The sequence below is a fragment of the Microcebus murinus genome, unplaced genomic scaffold (genome assembly GCF_040939455.1).
Source record: "Microcebus murinus isolate Inina unplaced genomic scaffold, M.murinus_Inina_mat1.0 scaf014_hap2_Mmur4.0, whole genome shotgun sequence".
Taxonomy (NCBI): Eukaryota; Metazoa; Chordata; class Mammalia; order Primates; family Cheirogaleidae; genus Microcebus; species Microcebus murinus.
Genome location: NW_027438960.1, coordinates 398,417 through 418,946, shown reverse-complemented (window position 1 = coordinate 418,946; position 20,530 = coordinate 398,417). Strand labels below are relative to the sequence as shown.

General features: G+C 63.8%; 6 pseudogenes; all 6 read right to left on the bottom strand.

Moving 5' to 3' along the window:
* Positions 1 to 524: 524 nt before the first annotated feature.
* Positions 525 to 643, bottom strand: LOC142867252 (uncharacterized; annotated as a pseudogene).
* Positions 644 to 4,014: 3,371 nt separating this feature from the next.
* LOC142867251 (uncharacterized) lies at positions 4,015 to 4,133 on the bottom strand (annotated as a pseudogene).
* A 3,370-nt stretch (positions 4,134 to 7,503) lies between these two features.
* LOC142867250 (uncharacterized) lies at positions 7,504 to 7,622 on the bottom strand (annotated as a pseudogene).
* A 3,371-nt stretch (positions 7,623 to 10,993) lies between these two features.
* Positions 10,994 to 11,112, bottom strand: LOC142867249 (uncharacterized; annotated as a pseudogene).
* Positions 11,113 to 14,482: 3,370 nt separating this feature from the next.
* Positions 14,483 to 14,601, bottom strand: LOC142867248 (uncharacterized; annotated as a pseudogene).
* Positions 14,602 to 17,973: 3,372 nt separating this feature from the next.
* Positions 17,974 to 18,092, bottom strand: LOC142867247 (uncharacterized; annotated as a pseudogene).
* Positions 18,093 to 20,530: the final 2,438 nt, after the last annotated feature.

Below are 20,530 nucleotides of genomic sequence, written 5' to 3'. Positions count from 1 at the left end.
CTCCCATCATCTGCTTGAAAAGAGAGAGGAAAGGAAATGCAATAATAGAGGTAAGAGACACTTTTTAAAAATAATGAATCCGAAGAGAAAAGTAAAAGGAGGCCTGTGGAGCAGGTCTGGGTGTGACTCCGGATCCCCCAACATCAGGTGCCACCACCAAAGATTCCTGCGTGTAGCCCATAGTACCCCAAAAGCAACGGGACGAGTTCTGGTCACATACTCCCTCAAAATGACATCCTGGCCTTCTTCTGGAACTCCCTCCCCTCTCAGACTCTCAAGGTTTCCTCCAGCGTGTCGGTTCCCACAGAGCAGACCTTTGGTCTGAGACCTGACAGTCCAGATGCCACGCATGCTGCCGCGTGGCGGCGGTGTCGCGGCTTGGGACAAGAGGAGGCCCCACGGTGCGGGCTGGGGCTCCAGGCACCGCGGCGGGCGCTGAGGGTTGGGGTCACCCCCACCCCGGGCCGCCGCCGCGCTCCCAGAAAGGGGACAGAACAAGAGGCAAAAAAAAAAAAAAAAGAAGCAGCCTGTGGCACCCGGTATTCCCAGGCGGTCTCCCATCCAAGCACTAGCCAGGCCCGACCCTGCTTAGCTTCCGAGACCAGACGAGATCGGGGGCGTTCAGGGTGGTGTGGCCCTAGACGGCGGCCGCCGCCGCCTCCCGCCCCAGGCCCCGCGGCGGGCCGGGCCTGTTGAGTTCGCCGGCCGGGTCCCGCGGGCTCCCAGGGACGGGGGTGATGGGCGGGGCGGGGCGGGGCGGGGCGGGGGGCTGTCTCTCTATACACACACACACACACTCACACTCACTCACACAAGATACGCCTCCACGGCTGGACTCGCCAAGGTGGAGCCCTCCCAGCCCCCCTCGTCTCCTCGCCCGGCCTCCTTCACCTACCCGCTGCCCACCCCCGGCGCGTCGCTGCCGCTGACTGCGCACGCGCGGGGCGCTCGCCCTTTGACCCCAGCCAGGGGCCGCCCTCCCCCACAACCCCTTTCAGCTGCGCCCCCCCCTCGCCCTGTGGGTGGGCTGCCGCCTATTCCCCCGGGCCAGGGCTGGGGCACAGCCAGTGTATGGGGCGTCTCTCTCTGGGGATGTGTCCCATGGGTGGGGTGGGGTGGCGTGGTTTGGGGGGCGCTGAAGAAATCAGTCCCCTCCATCTCCTACCTCTGGAAAACGCCCAACCCCGTGGAGAACTGCCGGCACCGCTTCGTGGGGGCCGGGACCCTCCTCTGTGTCCTCCTGTGGCCCAGTCCAAGGGGCCTGGGCCTGGCCGGGGCTGCATTGCCCCCCAACCACCCTGGCGTGTGGACTCGCTAAAAATCGGCCATTAGATATTGGATTCCAGCTTCATTGAGGTCATTTCACTAATGAGTGCACCGGAAAGAGTTTCCTAATCCATCTGTGAGGGTGGCAACTGAAAGAGAATTTGAAAGCTGACAGAATAGGCGAGGGAAGGCATAGGAGATTTCCACACCCAGCAAGGAAGCCTTTCCCGAAATGGAAGAAAGAAACGAGCAAACAGAGACACCGGTAGCCCGCCCGGAAAAGAGTCTGCCCCTTAGAGAAAGCACCCTGACCAGGTTCACCCGTGGGTGGGTGGCGAGCTAGCGGCCTTCAGAAGAGCGAGGCCCGCAGTCTGTGCGGAAGACACCTGCACTCGGGTGTGTGTGGCGGCGCGATTCCCAAGCAGCTCTAGATGTTAAACCAAGGAGAAGCCAGGGAGTTCCCAACGCCCCAGGTGTCCTCAGCCCACGACTGGCTGCTGTGGGAATGCGAAGCCCGGCTCCTTGTCTCAGAGCGGGGTTCCCAGGAGGATCAGGCTGAAGCTGGGACTTGGCCTCAAAGTGTCCCCTCGCATGGCCACCCCCTTCCCCTTCCTGCTCCTCTACTCCTGGTGCCCCTCCATCCAGGGGCCAGACCTTAAAGAGTCACCGCAAGAGAATCCTGGTTCCAAAGGAGCCTTCTGGGGGACCGGTGCTGAGAGAGGTGGTGGGCATGGCCCGCTGGGGCTCTGCCCGACCCAGGGCTGAGAGATGCAACCTCCCAGCTCTGGGTCCCTGCAGGAAGTGTTGGCAAGCACAGGGCCAGTCCTCCAAAGGCCCAGGTGCGGGGAGCCCAGGCCAAGCAGCCTGTGCAAGAAGCCACTTGCCGTGCCACCCCGGGAACAGGACTGCAGGCCCCGGCCCTTCCCACCTCCTCCTCCTCCTCCTCCTCCTCCCCCCCGCCCCCCCCGCCCCCCCCCCGACATGGCACAGGGCTCAGAGACACCTCAGACTCTTGCTACCCAAAGTGCAAAGGGCATCAGTTGCTCCTCCAACCCCCCCGCCCAGCAGACCACGTTGTCCAGCCAGCCCCCGGGCCTCCCTGGGGTGCCCAGCACAAAAGTGCAGACACCCACCGGACCCTCAGTCTCAGTTTTCGGATGTTTTTGCCACTCTAAGGACCCGCAGGCCAGCTGGGCCTTCGGGCAGGACAGAGAGCCCCGGAATCCGACGTGGAGAGCTGCGTGTACGTCCCCATGAGGAGGCGGTCCCCACCTCCGCGGCTCTCCCCTTGCGGGGAGCGGCAGCCGGCAGCCGCAGGGCCTCAGGGAAGACACCAGGCTGGGCCCCCGCGGGGGCACAGCGGGGGCACGTCCCCCGCACTCACGCGACTTAGGGACGGCTGCTGGAGACTGCTGCGGCCACCCTGCTGCCGGGTTTCTGGAGGGCTTCCTGGAAGCAGCGTCCACACCAAGCCCTTGGAAGGCCCAGGCGACGGAGGAGCCGGTCAGGCAGGGGCCGAGGACGGTGAGAGGCCGGGCGGGAAGGAGCATGTCAGGCAGGGGCAGAGGACGGTGACAGGCCGGGCGGGGAGGAGCCGGTCAGGCGGGGGCCCAGGACAGTGACGGGCCTGGCCGGGGAGGAGTGCGTCAGGCAGGGGCAGAGGAGACGGGCTGGGTAAGGGTTAGGGTTACAGTTAGGGCACAATTCACAATCGCAAAGACGTGGAAGCGACCCGAGTGCCCATCCATCCAGGAGTGCATTAATAAAATGTGGCGCGTGGACACCACGGAGTGCCATTCGGCTGTGAGGAGCAGCGGTGAGAGGGCACCTCTCGTGTTCTCCTGGCCAGAGCTGGAACCCGTTCCAGTAGGCCAAGTATCCCAAGAATGGACACACGAGCACCACGTGAGCGCGCTCACCAGCAAACTGGTAGGAACGGATGGACACCTAAGTGGACAGAGAGGAATCACCTTCATCGGGTGGGTGTCGGGCGGGTGGGGGGAGGGGAGGGGCATACACATCCATTAGGCATGGGGTGGGTGCGCACCGACTGGGGGATGGGCGCACTTGAAGCTCTGACCCGAGGGGGGAGGCTTGGAGAGGGCAACGTACCCGACCTTAACATTGGTACCCCCACAATACGCTGGAACAACATGAGAGGTATATGAATAAGAACACAGGGGGGAGGGGGGCACGGGCAACACATGTCACCTGAATACTTGTACTCCCATCATCTGCTTGAAAAGAGAGAGGAAAGGAAATGCAATAATAGAGGTAAGAGACACTTTTTAAAAATAATGAATCCGAAGAGAAAAGTAAAAGGAGGCCTGTGGAGCAGGTCTGGGTGTGACTCCGGATCCCCCAACATCAGGTGCCACCACCAAAGATTCCTGCGTGTAGCCCATAGTACCCCAAAAGCAACGGGACGAGTTCTGGTCACATACTCCCTCAAAATGACATCCTGGCCTTCTTCTGGAACTCCCTCCCCTCTCAGACTCTCAAGGTTTCCTCCAGCGTGTCGGTTCCCACAGAGCAGACCTTTGGTCTGAGACCTGACAGTCCAGATGCCACGCATGCTGCCGCGTGGCGGCGGTGTCGCGGCTTGGGACAAGAGGAGGCCCCACGGTGCGGGCTGGGGCTCCAGGCACCGCGGCGGGCGCTGAGGGTTGGGGTCACCCCCACCCCGGGCCGCCGCCGCGCTCCCAGAAAGGGGACAGAACAAGAGGCAAAAAAAAAAAAAAAAGAAGCAGCCTGTGGCACCCGGTATTCCCAGGCGGTCTCCCATCCAAGCACTAGCCAGGCCCGACCCTGCTTAGCTTCCGAGACCAGACGAGATCGGGGGCGTTCAGGGTGGTGTGGCCCTAGACGGCGGCCGCCGCCGCCTCCCGCCCCAGGCCCCGCGGCGGGCCGGGCCTGTTGAGTTCGCCGGCCGGGTCCCGCGGGCTCCCAGGGACGGGGGTGATGGGCGGGGCGGGGCGGGGCGGGGCGGGGGGCTGTCTCTCTATACACACACACACACACTCACACTCACTCACACAAGATACGCCTCCACGGCTGGACTCGCCAAGGTGGAGCCCTCCCAGCCCCCCTCGTCTCCTCGCCCGGCCTCCTTCACCTACCCGCTGCCCACCCCCGGCGCGTCGCTGCCGCTGACTGCGCACGCGCGGGGCGCTCGCCCTTTGACCCCAGCCAGGGGCCGCCCTCCCCCACAACCCCTTTCAGCTGCGCCCCCCCCTCGCCCTGTGGGTGGGCTGCCGCCTATTCCCCCGGGCCAGGGCTGGGGCACAGCCAGTGTATGGGGCGTCTCTCTCTGGGGATGTGTCCCATGGGTGGGGTGGGGTGGCGTGGTTTGGGGGGCGCTGAAGAAATCAGTCCCCTCCATCTCCTACCTCTGGAAAACGCCCAACCCCGTGGAGAACTGCCGGCACCGCTTCGTGGGGGCCGGGACCCTCCTCTGTGTCCTCCTGTGGCCCAGTCCAAGGGGCCTGGGCCTGGCCGGGGCTGCATTGCCCCCCAACCACCCTGGCGTGTGGACTCGCTAAAAATCGGCCATTAGATATTGGATTCCAGCTTCATTGAGGTCATTTCACTAATGAGTGCACCGGAAAGAGTTTCCTAATCCATCTGTGAGGGTGGCAACTGAAAGAGAATTTGAAAGCTGACAGAATAGGCGAGGGAAGGCATAGGAGATTTCCACACCCAGCAAGGAAGACTTTCCCGAAATGGAAGAAAGAAACGAGCAAACAGAGACACCGGTAGCCCGCCCGGAAAAGAGTCTGCCCCTTAGAGAAAGCACCCTGACCAGGTTCACCCGTGGGTGGGTGGCGAGCTAGCGGCCTTCAGAAGAGCGAGGCCCGCAGTCTGTGCGGAAGACACCTGCACTCGGGTGTGTGTGGCGGCGCGATTCCCAAGCAGCTCTAGATGTTAAACCAAGGAGAAGCCAGGGAGTTCCCAACGCCCCAGGTGTCCTCAGCCCACGACTGGCTGCTGTGGGAATGCGAAGCCCGGCTCCTTGTCTCAGAGAGGGGTTCCCAGGAGGATCAGGCTGAAGCTGGGACTTGGCCTCAAAGTGTCCCCTCGCATGGCCACCCCCTTCCCCTTCCTGCTCCTCTACTCCTGGTGCCCCTCCATCCAGGGGCCAGACCTTAAAGAGTCACCGCAAGAGAATCCTGGTCCCAAAGGAGCCTTCTGGGGGACCGGTGCTGAGAGAGGTGGTGGGCATGGCCCGCTGGGGCTCTGCCCGACCCAGGGCTGAGAGATGCAACCTCCCAGCTCTGGGTCCCTGCAGGAAGTGTTGGCAAGCACAGGGCCAGTCCTCCAAAGGCCCAGGTGCGGGGAGCCCAGGCCAAGCAGCCTGTGCAAGAAGCCACTTGCCGTGCCACCCCGGGAACAGGACTGCAGGCCCCGGCCCTTCCCACCTCCTCCTCCTCCTCCTCCTCCTCCCCCCCGCACCCCCCGCCCCCCCCCGACATGGCACAGGGCTCAGAGACACCTCAGACTCTTGCTACCCAAAGTGCAAAGGGCATCAGTTGCTCCTCCAACCCCCCCGCCCAGCAGACCACGTTGTCCAGCCAGCCCCCGGGCCTCCCTGGGGTGCCCAGCACAAAAGTGCAGACACCCACCGGACCCTCAATCTCAGTTTTCGGATGTTTTTGCCACTCTAAGGACCCGCAGGCCAGCTGGGCCTTCGGGCAGGACAGAGAGCCCCGGAATCCGACGTGGAGAGCTGCGTGTACGTCCCCATGAGGAGGCGGTCCCCACCTCCGCGGCTCTCCCCTTGCGGGGAGCGGCAGCCGGCAGCCGCAGGGCCTCAGGGAAGACACCAGGCTGGGCCCCCGCGGGGGCACAGCGGGGGCACGTCCCCCGCACTCACGCGACTTAGGGACGGCTGCTGGAGACTGCTGCGGCCACCCTGCTGCCGGGTTTCTGGAGGGCTTCCTGGAAGCAGCGTCCACACCAAGCCCTTGGAAGGCCCAGGCGACGGAGGAGCCGGTCAGGCAGGGGCCGAGGACGGTGAGAGGCCGGGCGGGAAGGAGCATGTCAGGCAGGGGCAGAGGACGGTGACAGGCCGGGCGGGGAGGAGCCGGTCAGGCGGGGGCCCAGGACAGTGACGGGCCTGGCCGGGGAGGAGTGCGTCAGGCAGGGGCAGAGGAGACGGGCTGGGTAAGGGTTAGGGTTACAGTTAGGGCACAATTCACAATCGCAAAGACGTGGAAGCGACCCGAGTGCCCATCCATCCAGGAGTGCATTAATAAAATGTGGCGCGTGGACACCACGGAGTGCCATTCGGCTGTGAGGAGCAGCGGTGAGAGGGCACCTCTCGTGTTCTCCTGGCCAGAGCTGGAACCCGTTCCAGTAGGCCAAGTATCCCAAGAATGGACACACGAGCACCACGTGAGCGCGCTCACCAGCAAACTGGTAGGAACGGATGGACACCTAAGTGGACAGAGAGGAATCACCTTCATCGGGTGGGTGTCGGGCGGGTGGGGGGAGGGGAGGGGCATACACATCCATTAGGCATGGGGTGGGTGCGCACCGACTGGGGGATGGGCGCACTTGAAGCTCTGACCCGAGGGGGGAGGCTTGGAGAGGGCAACGTACCCGACCTTAACATTGGTACCCCCACAATACGCTGGAACAACATGAGAGGTATATGAATAAGAACACAGGGGGGAGGGGGGCACGGGCAACACATGTCACCTGAATACTTGTACTCCCATCATCTGCTTGAAAAGAGAGAGGAAAGGAAATGCAATAATAGAGGTAAGAGACACTTTTTAAAAATAATGAATCCGAAGAGAAAAGTAAAAGGAGGCCTGTGGAGCAGGTCTGGGTGTGACTCCGGATCCCCCAACATCAGGTGCCACCACCAAAGATTCCTGCGTGTAGCCCATAGTACCCCAAAAGCAACGGGACGAGTTCTGGTCACATACTCCCTCAAAATGACATCCTGGCCTTCTTCTGGAACTCCCTCCCCTCTCAGACTCTCAAGGTTTCCTCCAGCGTGTCGGTTCCCACAGAGCAGACCTTTGGTCTGAGACCTGACAGTCCAGATGCCACGCATGCTGCCGCGTGGCGGCGGTGTCGCGGCTTGGGACAAGAGGAGGCCCCACGGTGCGGGCTGGGGCTCCAGGCACCGCGGCGGGCGCTGAGGGTTGGGGTCACCCCCACCCCGGGCCGCCGCCGCGCTCCCAGAAAGGGGACAGAACAAGAGGCAAAAAAAAAAAAAAAAGAAGCAGCCTGTGGCACCCGGTATTCCCAGGCGGTCTCCCATCCAAGCACTAGCCAGGCCCGACCCTGCTTAGCTTCCGAGACCAGACGAGATCGGGGGCGTTCAGGGTGGTGTGGCCCTAGACGGCGGCCGCCGCCGCCTCCCGCCCCAGGCCCCGCGGCGGGCCGGGCCTGTTGAGTTCGCCGGCCGGGTCCCGCGGGCTCCCAGGGACGGGGGTGATGGGCGGGGCGGGGCGGGGCGGGGCGGGGGGCTGTCTCTCTATACACACACACACACACTCACACTCACTCACACAAGATACGCCTCCACGGCTGGACTCGCCAAGGTGGAGCCCTCCCAGCCCCCCTCGTCTCCTCGCCCGGCCTCCTTCACCTACCCGCTGCCCACCCCCGGCGCGTCGCTGCCGCTGACTGCGCACGCGCGGGGCGCTCGCCCTTTGACCCCAGCCAGGGGCCGCCCTCCCCCACAACCCCTTTCAGCTGCGCCCCCCCCTCGCCCTGTGGGTGGGCTGCCGCCTATTCCCCCGGGCCAGGGCTGGGGCACAGCCAGTGTATGGGGCGTCTCTCTCTGGGGATGTGTCCCATGGGTGGGGTGGGGTGGCGTGGTTTGGGGGGCGCTGAAGAAATCAGTCCCCTCCATCTCCTACCTCTGGAAAACGCCCAACCCCGTGGAGAACTGCCGGCACCGCTTCGTGGGGGCCGGGACCCTCCTCTGTGTCCTCCTGTGGCCCAGTCCAAGGGGCCTGGGCCTGGCCGGGGCTGCATTGCCCCCCAACCACCCTGGCGTGTGGACTCGCTAAAAATCGGCCATTAGATATTGGATTCCAGCTTCATTGAGGTCATTTCACTAATGAGTGCACCGGAAAGAGTTTCCTAATCCATCTGTGAGGGTGGCAACTGAAAGAGAATTTGAAAGCTGACAGAATAGGCGAGGGAAGGCATAGGAGATTTCCACACCCAGCAAGGAAGACTTTCCCGAAATGGAAGAAAGAAACGAGCAAACAGAGACACCGGTAGCCCGCCCGGAAAAGAGTCTGCCCCTTAGAGAAAGCACCCTGACCAGGTTCACCCGTGGGTGGGTGGCGAGCTAGCGGCCTTCAGAAGAGCGAGGCCCGCAGTCTGTGCGGAAGACACCTGCACTCGGGTGTGTGTGGCGGCGCGATTCCCAAGCAGCTCTAGATGTTAAACCAAGGAGAAGCCAGGGAGTTCCCAACGCCCCAGGTGTCCTCAGCCCACGACTGGCTGCTGTGGGAATGCGAAGCCCGGCTCCTTGTCTCAGAGCGGGGTTCCCAGGAGGATCAGGCTGAAGCTGGGACTTGGCCTCAAAGTGTCCCCTCGCATGGCCACCCCCTTCCCCTTCCTGCTCCTCTACTCCTGGTGCCCCTCCATCCAGGGGCCAGACCTTAAAGAGTCACCGCAAGAGAATCCTGGTTCCAAAGGAGCCTTCTGGGGGACCGGTGCTGAGAGAGGTGGTGGGCATGGCCCGCTGGGGCTCTGCCCGACCCAGGGCTGAGAGATGCAACCTCCCAGCTCTGGGTCCCTGCAGGAAGTGTTGGCAAGCACAGGGCCAGTCCTCCAAAGGCCCAGGTGCGGGGAGCCCAGGCCAAGCAGCCTGTGCAAGAAGCCACTTGCCGTGCCACCCCGGGAACAGGACTGCAGGCCCCGGCCCTTCCCACCTCCTCCTCCTCCTCCTCCTCCTCCCCCCCGCCCCCCCCGCCCCCCCCCCGACATGGCACAGGGCTCAGAGACACCTCAGACTCTTGCTACCCAAAGTGCAAAGGGCATCAGTTGCTCCTCCAACCCCCCCGCCCAGCAGACCACGTTGTCCAGCCAGCCCCCGGGCCTCCCTGGGGTGCCCAGCACAAAAGTGCAGACACCCACCGGACCCTCAGTCTCAGTTTTCGGATGTTTTTGCCACTCTAAGGACCCGCAGGCCAGCTGGGCCTTCGGGCAGGACAGAGAGCCCCGGAATCCGACGTGGAGAGCTGCGTGTACGTCCCCATGAGGAGGCGGTCCCCACCTCCGCGGCTCTCCCCTTGCGGGGAGCGGCAGCCGGCAGCCGCAGGGCCTCAGGGAAGACACCAGGCTGGGCCCCCGCGGGGGCACAGCGGGGGCACGTCCCCCGCACTCACGCGACTTAGGGACGGCTGCTGGAGACTGCTGCGGCCACCCTGCTGCCGGGTTTCTGGAGGGCTTCCTGGAAGCAGCGTCCACACCAAGCCCTTGGAAGGCCCAGGCGACGGAGGAGCCGGTCAGGCAGGGGCCGAGGACGGTGAGAGGCCGGGCGGGAAGGAGCATGTCAGGCAGGGGCAGAGGACGGTGACAGGCCGGGCGGGGAGGAGCCGGTCAGGCGGGGGCCCAGGACAGTGACGGGCCTGGCCGGGGAGGAGTGCGTCAGGCAGGGGCAGAGGAGACGGGCTGGGTAAGGGTTAGGGTTACAGTTAGGGCACAATTCACAATCGCAAAGACGTGGAAGCGACCCGAGTGCCCATCCATCCAGGAGTGCATTAATAAAATGTGGCGCGTGGACACCACGGAGTGCCATTCGGCTGTGAGGAGCAGCGGTGAGAGGGCACCTCTCGTGTTCTCCTGGCCAGAGCTGGAACCCGTTCCAGTAGGCCAAGTATCCCAAGAATGGACACACGAGCACCACGTGAGCGCGCTCACCAGCAAACTGGTAGGAACGGATGGACACCTAAGTGGACAGAGAGGAATCACCTTCATCGGGTGGGTGTCGGGCGGGTGGGGGGAGGGGAGGGGCATACACATCCATTAGGCATGGGGTGGGTGCGCACCGACTGGGGGATGGGCGCACTTGAAGCTCTGACCCGAGGGGGGAGGCTTGGAGAGGGCAACGTACCCGACCTTAACATTGGTACCCCCACAATACGCTGGAACAACATGAGAGGTATATGAATAAGAACACAGGGGGGAGGGGGGCACGGGCAACACATGTCACCTGAATACTTGTACTCCCATCATCTGCTTGAAAAGAGAGAGGAAAGGAAATGCAATAATAGAGGTAAGAGACACTTTTTAAAAATAATGAATCCGAAGAGAAAAGTAAAAGGAGGCCTGTGGAGCAGGTCTGGGTGTGACTCCGGATCCCCCAACATCAGGTGCCACCACCAAAGATTCCTGCGTGTAGCCCATAGTACCCCAAAAGCAACGGGACGAGTTCTGGTCACATACTCCCTCAAAATGACATCCTGGCCTTCTTCTGGAACTCCCTCCCCTCTCAGACTCTCAAGGTTTCCTCCAGCGTGTCGGTTCCCACAGAGCAGACCTTTGGTCTGAGACCTGACAGTCCAGATGCCACGCATGCTGCCGCGTGGCGGCGGTGTCGCGGCTTGGGACAAGAGGAGGCCCCACGGTGCGGGCTGGGGCTCCAGGCACCGCGGCGGGCGCTGAGGGTTGGGGTCACCCCCACCCCGGGCCGCCGCCGCGCTCCCAGAAAGGGGACAGAACAAGAGGCAAAAAAAAAAAAAAAAGAAGCAGCCTGTGGCACCCGGTATTCCCAGGCGGTCTCCCATCCAAGCACTAGCCAGGCCCGACCCTGCTTAGCTTCCGAGACCAGACGAGATCGGGGGCGTTCAGGGTGGTGTGGCCCTAGACGGCGGCCGCCGCCGCCTCCCGCCCCAGGCCCCGCGGCGGGCCGGGCCTGTTGAGTTCGCCGGCCGGGTCCCGCGGGCTCCCAGGGACGGGGGTGATGGGCGGGGCGGGGCGGGGCGGGGCGGGGGGCTGTCTCTCTATACACACACACACACACTCACACTCACTCACACAAGATACGCCTCCACGGCTGGACTCGCCAAGGTGGAGCCCTCCCAGCCCCCCTCGTCTCCTCGCCCGGCCTCCTTCACCTACCCGCTGCCCACCCCCGGCGCGTCGCTGCCGCTGACTGCGCACGCGCGGGGCGCTCGCCCTTTGACCCCAGCCAGGGGCCGCCCTCCCCCACAACCCCTTTCAGCTGCGCCCCCCCCTCGCCCTGTGGGTGGGCTGCCGCCTATTCCCCCGGGCCAGGGCTGGGGCACAGCCAGTGTATGGGGCGTCTCTCTCTGGGGATGTGTCCCATGGGTGGGGTGGGGTGGCGTGGTTTGGGGGGCGCTGAAGAAATCAGTCCCCTCCATCTCCTACCTCTGGAAAACGCCCAACCCCGTGGAGAACTGCCGGCACCGCTTCGTGGGGGCCGGGACCCTCCTCTGTGTCCTCCTGTGGCCCAGTCCAAGGGGCCTGGGCCTGGCCGGGGCTGCATTGCCCCCCAACCACCCTGGCGTGTGGACTCGCTAAAAATCGGCCATTAGATATTGGATTCCAGCTTCATTGAGGTCATTTCACTAATGAGTGCACCGGAAAGAGTTTCCTAATCCATCTGTGAGGGTGGCAACTGAAAGAGAATTTGAAAGCTGACAGAATAGGCGAGGGAAGGCATAGGAGATTTCCACACCCAGCAAGGAAGCCTTTCCCGAAATGGAAGAAAGAAACGAGCAAACAGAGACACCGGTAGCCCGCCCGGAAAAGAGTCTGCCCCTTAGAGAAAGCACCCTGACCAGGTTCACCCGTGGGTGGGTGGCGAGCTAGCGGCCTTCAGAAGAGCGAGGCCCGCAGTCTGTGCGGAAGACACCTGCACTCGGGTGTGTGTGGCGGCGCGATTCCCAAGCAGCTCTAGATGTTAAACCAAGGAGAAGCCAGGGAGTTCCCAACGCCCCAGGTGTCCTCAGCCCACGACTGGCTGCTGTGGGAATGCGAAGCCCGGCTCCTTGTCTCAGAGCGGGGTTCCCAGGAGGATCAGGCTGAAGCTGGGACTTGGCCTCAAAGTGTCCCCTCGCATGGCCACCCCCTTCCCCTTCCTGCTCCTCTACTCCTGGTGCCCCTCCATCCAGGGGCCAGACCTTAAAGAGTCACCGCAAGAGAATCCTGGTTCCAAAGGAGCCTTCTGGGGGACCGGTGCTGAGAGAGGTGGTGGGCATGGCCCGCTGGGGCTCTGCCCGACCCAGGGCTGAGAGATGCAACCTCCCAGCTCTGGGTCCCTGCAGGAAGTGTTGGCAAGCACAGGGCCAGTCCTCCAAAGGCCCAGGTGCGGGGAGCCCAGGCCAAGAAGCCTGTGCAAGAAGCCACTTGCCGTGCCACCCCGGGAACAGGACTGCAGGCCCCGGCCCTTCCCACCTCCTCCTCCTCCTCCTCCTCCTCCCCCCCGCCCCCCCCGCCCCCTCCCGACATGGCACAGGGCTCAGAGACACCTCAGACTCTTGCTACCCAAAGTGCAAAGGGCATCAGTTGCTCCTCCAACCCCCCCGCCCAGCAGACCACGTTGTCCAGCCAGCCCCCGGGCCTCCCTGGGGTGCCCAGCACAAAAGTGCAGACACCCACCGGACCCTCAATCTCAGTTTTCGGATGTTTTTGCCACTCTAAGGACCCGCAGGCCAGCTGGGCCTTCGGGCAGGACAGAGAGCCCCGGAATCCGACGTGGAGAGCTGCGTGTACGTCCCCATGAGGAGGCGGTCCCCACCTCCGCGGCTCTCCCCTTGCGGGGAGCGGCAGCCGGCAGCCGCAGGGCCTCAGGGAAGACACCAGGCTGGGCCCCCGCGGGGGCACAGCGGGGGCACGTCCCCCGCACTCACGCGACTTAGGGACGGCTGCTGGAGACTGCTGCGGCCACCCTGCTGCCGGGTTTCTGGAGGGCTTCCTGGAAGCAGCGTCCACACCAAGCCCTTGGAAGGCCCAGGCGACGGAGGAGCCGGTCAGGCAGGGGCCGAGGACGGTGAGAGGCCGGGCGGGAAGGAGCATGTCAGGCAGGGGCAGAGGACGGTGACAGGCCGGGCGGGGAGGAGCCGGTCAGGCGGGGGCCCAGGACAGTGACGGGCCTGGCCGGGGAGGAGTGCGTCAGGCAGGGGCAGAGGAGACGGGCTGGGTAAGGGTTAGGGTTACAGTTAGGGCACAATTCACAATCGCAAAGACGTGGAAGCGACCCGAGTGCCCATCCATCCAGGAGTGCATTAATAAAATGTGGCGCGTGGACACCACGGAGTGCCATTCGGCTGTGAGGAGCAGCGGTGAGAGGGCACCTCTCGTGTTCTCCTGGCCAGAGCTGGAACCCGTTCCAGTAGGCCAAGTATCCCAAGAATGGACACACGAGCACCACGTGAGCGCGCTCACCAGCAAACTGGTAGGAACGGATGGACACCTAAGTGGACAGAGAGGAATCACCTTCATCGGGTGGGTGTCGGGCGGGTGGGGGGAGGGGAGGGGCAATCACATCCATTAGGCATGGGGTGGGTGCGCACCGACTGGGGGATGGGCGCACTTGAAGCTCTGACCCGAGGGGGGAGGCTTGGAGAGGGCAACGTACCCGACCTTAACATTGGTACCCCCACAATACGCTGGAACAACATGAGAGGTATATGAATAAGAACACAGGGGGGAGGGGGGCACGGGCAACACATGTCACCTGAATACTTGTACTCCCATCATCTGCTTGAAAAGAGAGAGGAAAGGAAATGCAATAATAGAGGTAAGAGACACTTTTTAAAAATAATGAATCCGAAGAGAAAAGTAAAAGGAGGCCTGTGGAGCAGGTCTGGGTGTGACTCCGGATCCCCCAACATCAGGTGCCACCACCAAAGATTCCTGCGTGTAGCCCATAGTACCCCAAAAGCAACGGGACGAGTTCTGGTCACATACTCCCTCAAAATGACATCCTGGCCTTCTTCTGGAACTCCCTCCCCTCTCAGACTCTCAAGGTTTCCTCCAGCGTGTCGGTTCCCACAGAGCAGACCTTTGGTCTGAGACCTGACAGTCCAGATGCCACGCATGCTGCCGCGTGGCGGCGGTGTCGCGGCTTGGGACAAGAGGAGGCCCCACGGTGCGGGCTGGGGCTCCAGGCACCGCGGCGGGCGCTGAGGGTTGGGGTCACCCCCACCCCGGGCCGCCGCCGCGCTCCCAGAAAGGGGACAGAACAAGAGGCAAAAAAAAAAAAAAAAGAAGCAGCCTGTGGCACCCGGTATTCCCAGGCGGTCTCCCATCCAAGCACTAGCCAGGCCCGACCCTGCTTAGCTTCCGAGACCAGACGAGATCGGGGGCGTTCAGGGTGGTGTGGCCCTAGACGGCGGCCGCCGCCGCCTCCCGCCCCAGGCCCCGCGGCGGGCCGGGCCTGTTGAGTTCGCCGGCCGGGTCCCGCGGGCTCCCAGGGACGGGGGTGATGGGCGGGGCGGGGCGGGGCGGGGCGGGGGGCTGTCTCTCTATACACACACACACACACTCACACTCACTCACACAAGATACGCCTCCACGGCTGGACTCGCCAAGGTGGAGCCCTCCCAGCCCCCCTCGTCTCCTCGCCCGGCCTCCTTCACCTACCCGCTGCCCACCCCCGGCGCGTCGCTGCCGCTGACTGCGCACGCGCGGGGCGCTCGCCCTTTGACCCCAGCCAGGGGCCGCCCTCCCCCACAACCCCTTTCAGCTGCGCCCCCCCCTCGCCCTGTGGGTGGGCTGCCGCCTATTCCCCCGGGCCAGGGCTGGGGCACAGCCAGTGTATGGGGCGTCTCTCTCTGGGGATGTGTCCCATGGGTGGGGTGGGGTGGCGTGGTTTGGGGGGCGCTGAAGAAATCAGTCCCCTCCATCTCCTACCTCTGGAAAACGCCCAACCCCGTGGAGAACTGCCGGCACCGCTTCGTGGGGGCCGGGACCCTCCTCTGTGTCCTCCTGTGGCCCAGTCCAAGGGGCCTGGGCCTGGCCGGGGCTGCATTGCCCCCCAACCACCCTGGCGTGTGGACTCGCTAAAAATCGGCCATTAGATATTGGATTCCAGCTTCATTGAGGTCATTTCACTAATGAGTGCACCGGAAAGAGTTTCCTAATCCATCTGTGAGGGTGGCAACTGAAAGAGAATTTGAAAGCTGACAGAATAGGCGAGGGAAGGCATAGGAGATTTCCACACCCAGCAAGGAAGCCTTTCCCGAAATGGAAGAAAGAAACGAGCAAACAGAGACACCGGTAGCCCGCCCGGAAAAGAGTCTGCCCCTTAGAGAAAGCACCCTGACCAGGTTCACCCGTGGGTGGGTGGCGAGCTAGCGGCCTTCAGAAGAGCGAGGCCCGCAGTCTGTGCGGAAGACACCTGCACTCGGGTGTGTGTGGCGGCGCGATTCCCAAGCAGCTCTAGATGTTAAACCAAGGAGAAGCCAGGGAGTTCCCAACGCCCCAGGTGTCCTCAGCCCACGACTGGCTGCTGTGGGAATGCGAAGCCCGGCTCCTTGTCTCAGAGCGGGGTTCCCAGGAGGATCAGGCTGAAGCTGGGACTTGGCCTCAAAGTGTCCCCTCGCATGGCCACCCCCTTCCCCTTCCTGCTCCTCTACTCCTGGTGCCCCTCCATCCAGGGGCCAGACCTTAAAGAGTCACCGCAAGAGAATCCTGGTCCCAAAGGAGCCTTCTGGGGGACCGGTGCTGAGAGAGGTGGTGGGCATGGCCCGCTGGGGCTCTGCCCGACCCAGGGCTGAGAGATGCAACCTCCCAGCTCTGGGTCCCTGCAGGAAGTGTTGGCAAGCACAGGGCCAGTCCTCCAAAGGCCCAGGTGCGGGGAGCCCAGGCCAAGCAGCCTGTGCAAGAAGCCACTTGCCGTGCCACCCCGGGAACAGGACTGCAGGCCCCGGCCCTTCCCACCTCCTCCTCCTCCTCCTCCTCCTCCCCCCCGCCCCCCCCGCCCCCCCCCCCGACATGGCACAGGGCTCAGAGACACCTCAGACTCTTGCTACCCAAAGTGCAAAGGGCATCAGTTGCTCCTCCAACCCCCCCGCCCAGCAGACCACGTTGTCCAGCCAGCCCCCGGGCCTCCCTGGGGTGCCCAGCACAAAAGTGCAGACACCCACCGGACCCTCAGTCTCAGTTTTCGGATGTTTTTGCCACTCTAAGGACCCGCAGGCCAGCTGGGCCTTCGGGCAGGACAGAGAGCCCCGGAATCCGACGTGGAGAGCTGCGTGTACGTCCCCATGAGGAGGCGGTCCCCACCTCCGCGGCTCTCCCCTTGCGGGGAGCGGCAGCCGGCAGCCGCAGGGCCTCAGGGAAGACACCAGGCTGGGCCCCCGCGGGGGCACAGCGGGGGCACGTCCCCCGCACTCACGCGACTTAGGGACGGCTGCTGGAGACTGCTGCGGCCACCCTGCTGCCGGGTTTCTGGAGGGCTTCCTGGAAGCAGCGTCCACACCAAGCCCTTGGAAGGCCCAGGCGACGGAGGAGCCGGTCAGGCAGGGGCCGAGGACGGTGAGAGGCCGGGCGGGAAGGAGCATGTCAGGCAGGGGCAGAGGACGGTGACAGGCCGGGCGGGGAGGAGCCGGTCAGGCGGGGGCCCAGGACAGTGACGGGCCTGGCCGGGGAGGAGTGCGTCAGGCAGGGGCAGAGGAGACGGGCTGGGTAAGGGTTAGGGTTACAGTTAGGGCACAATTCACAATCGCAAAGACGTGGAAGCGACCCGAGTGCCCATCCATCCAGGAGTGCATTAATAAAATGTGGCGCGTGGACACCACGGAGTGCCATTCGGCTGTGAGGAGCAGCGGTGAGAGGGCACCTCTCGTGTTCTCCTGGCCAGAGCTGGAACCCGTTCCAGTAGGCCAAGTATCCCAAGAATGGACACACGAGCACCACGTGAGCGCGCTCACCAGCAAACTGGTAGGAACGGATGGACACCTAAGTGGACAGAGAGGAATCACCTTCATCGGGTGGGTGTCGGGCGGGTGGGGGGAGGGGAGGGGCAATCACATCCATTAGGCATGGGGTGGGTGCGCACCGACTGGGGGATGGGCGCACTTGAAGCTCTGACCCGAGGGGGGAGGCTTGGAGAGGGCAACGTACCCGACCTTAACATTGGTACCCCCACAATACGCTGGAACAACATGAGAGGTATATGAATAAGAACACAGGGGGGAGGGGGGCACGGGCAACACATGTCACCTGAATACTTGTACTCCCATCATCTGCTTGAAAAGAGAGAGGAAAGGAAATGCAATAATAGAGGTAAGAGACACTTTTTAAAAATAATGAATCCGAAGAGAAAAGTAAAAGGAGGCCTGTGGAGCAGGTCTGGGTGTGACTCCGGATCCCCCAACATCAGGTGCCACCACCAAAGATTCCTGCGTGTAGCCCATAGTACCCCAAAAGCAACGGGACGAGTTCTGGTCACATACTCCCTCAAAATGACATCCTGGCCTTCTTCTGGAACTCCCTCCCCTCTCAGACTCTCAAGGTTTCCTCCAGCGTGTCGGTTCCCACAGAGCAGACCTTTGGTCTGAGACCTGACAGTCCAGATGCCACGCATGCTGCCGCGTGGCGGCGGTGTCGCGGCTTGGGACAAGAGGAGGCCCCACGGTGCGGGCTGGGGCTCCAGGCACCGCGGCGGGCGCTGAGGGTTGGGGTCACCCCCACCCCGGGCCGCCGCCGCGCTCCCAGAAAGGGGACAGAACAAGAGGCAAAAAAAAAAAAAAAAGAAGCAGCCTGTGGCACCCGGTATTCCCAGGCGGTCTCCCATCCAAGCACTAGCCAGGCCCGACCCTGCTTAGCTTCCGAGACCAGACGAGATCGGGGGCGTTCAGGGTGGTGTGGCCCTAGACGGCGGCCGCCGCCGCCTCCCGCCCCAGGCCCCGCGGCGGGCCGGGCCTGTTGAGTTCGCCGGCCGGGTCCCGCGGGCTCCCAGGGACGGGGGTGATGGGCGGGGCGGGGCGGGGCGGGGCGGGGGGCTGTCTCTCTATACACACACACACACACTCACACTCACTCACACAAGATACGCCTCCACGGCTGGACTCGCCAAGGTGGAGCCCTCCCAGCCCCCCTCGTCTCCTCGCCCGGCCTCCTTCACCTACCCGCTGCCCACCCCCGGCGCGTCGCTGCCGCTGACTGCGCACGCGCGGGGCGCTCGCCCTTTGACCCCAGCCAGGGGCCGCCCTCCCCCACAACCCCTTTCAGCTGCGCCCCCCCCTCGCCCTGTGGGTGGGCTGCCGCCTATTCCCCCGGGCCAGGGCTGGGGCACAGCCAGTGTATGGGGCGTCTCTCTCTGGGGATGTGTCCCATGGGTGGGGTGGGGTGGCGTGGTTTGGGGGGCGCTGAAGAAATCAGTCCCCTCCATCTCCTACCTCTGGAAAACGCCCAACCCCGTGGAGAACTGCCGGCACCGCTTCGTGGGGGCCGGGACCCTCCTCTGTGTCCTCCTGTGGCCCAGTCCAAGGGGCCTGGGCCTGGCCGGGGCTGCATTGCCCCCCAACCACCCTGGCGTGTGGACTCGCTAAAAATCGGCCATTAGATATTGGATTCCAGCTTCATTGAGGTCATTTCACTAATGAGTGCACCGGAAAGAGTTTCCTAATCCATCTGTGAGGGTGGCAACTGAAAGAGAATTTGAAAGCTGACAGAATAGGCGAGGGAAGGCATAGGAGATTTCCACACCCAGCAAGGAAGACTTTCCCGAAATGGAAGAAAGAAACGAGCAAACAGAGACACCGGTAGCCCGCCCGGAAAAGAGTCTGCCCCTTAGAGAAAGCACCCTGACCAGGTTCACCCGTGGGTGGGTGGCGAGCTAGCGGCCTTCAGAAGAGCGAGGCCCGCAGTCTGTGCGGAAGACACCTGCACTCGGGTGTGTGTGGCGGCGCGATTCCCAAGCAGCTCTAGATGTTAAACCAAGGAGAAGCCAGGGAGTTCCCAACGCCCCAGGTGTCCTCAGCCCACGACTGGCTGCTGTGGGAATGCGAAGCCCGGCTCCTTGTCTCAGAGCGGGGTTCCCAGGAGGATCAGGCTGAAGCTGGGACTTGGCCTCAAAGTGTCCCCTCGCATGGCCACCCCCTTCCCCTTCCTGCTCCTCTACTCCTGGTGCCCCTCCATCCAGGGGCCAGACCTTAAAGAGTCACCGCAAGAGAATCCTGGTCCCAAAGGAGCCTTCTGGGGGACCGGTGCTGAGAGAGGTGGTGGGCATGGCCCGCTGGGGCTCTGCCCGACCCAGGGCTGAGAGATGCAACCTCCCAGCTCTGGGTCCCTGCAGGAAGTGTTGGCAAGCACAGGGCCAGTCCTCCAAAGGCCCAGGTGCGGGGAGCCCAGGCCAAGCAGCCTGTGCAAGAAGCCACTTGCCGTGCCACCCCGGGAACAGGACTGCAGGCCCCGGCCCTTCCCACCTCCTCCTCCTCCTCCTCCTCCTCCCCCCCGCCCCCCCCGCCCCCCCCCCGACATGGCACAGGGCTCAGAGACACCTCAGACTCTTGCTACCCAAAGTGCAAAGGGCATCAGTTGCTCCTCCAACCCCCCCGCCCAGCAGACCACGTTGTCCAGCCAGCCCCCGGGCCTCCCTGGGGTGCCCAGCACAAAAGTGCAGACACCCACCGGACCCTCAGTCTCAGTTTTCGGATGTTTTTGCCACTCTAAGGACCCGCAGGCCAGCTGGGCCTTCGGGCAGGACAGAGAGCCCCGGAATCCGACGTGGAGAGCTGCGTGTACGTCCCCATGAGGAGGCGGTCCCCACCTCCGCGGCTCTCCCCTTGCGGGGAGCGGCAGCCGGCAGCCGCAGGGCCTCAGGGAAGACACCAGGCTGGGCCCCCGCGGGGGCACAGCGGGGGCACGTCCCCCGCACTCACGCGACTTAGGGACGGCTGCTGGAGACTGCTGCGGCCACCCTGCTGCCGGGTTTCTGGAGGGCTTCCTGGAAGCAGCGTCCACACCAAGCCCTTGGAAGGCCCAGGCGACGGAGGAGCCGGTCAGGCAGGGGCCGAGGACGGTGAGAGGCCGGGCGGGAAGGAGCATGTCAGGCAGGGGCAGAGGACGGTGACAGGCCGGGCGGGGAGGAGCCGGTCAGGCGGGGGCCCAGGACAGTGACGGGCCTGGCCGGGGAGGAGTGCGTCAGGCAGGGGCAGAGGAGACGGGCTGGGTAAGGGTTAGGGTTACAGTTAGGGCACAATTCACAATCGCAAAGACGTGGAAGCGACCCGAGTGCCCATCCATCCAGGAGTGCATTAATAAAATGTGGCGCGTGGACACCACGGAGTGCCATTCGGCTGTGAGGAGCAGC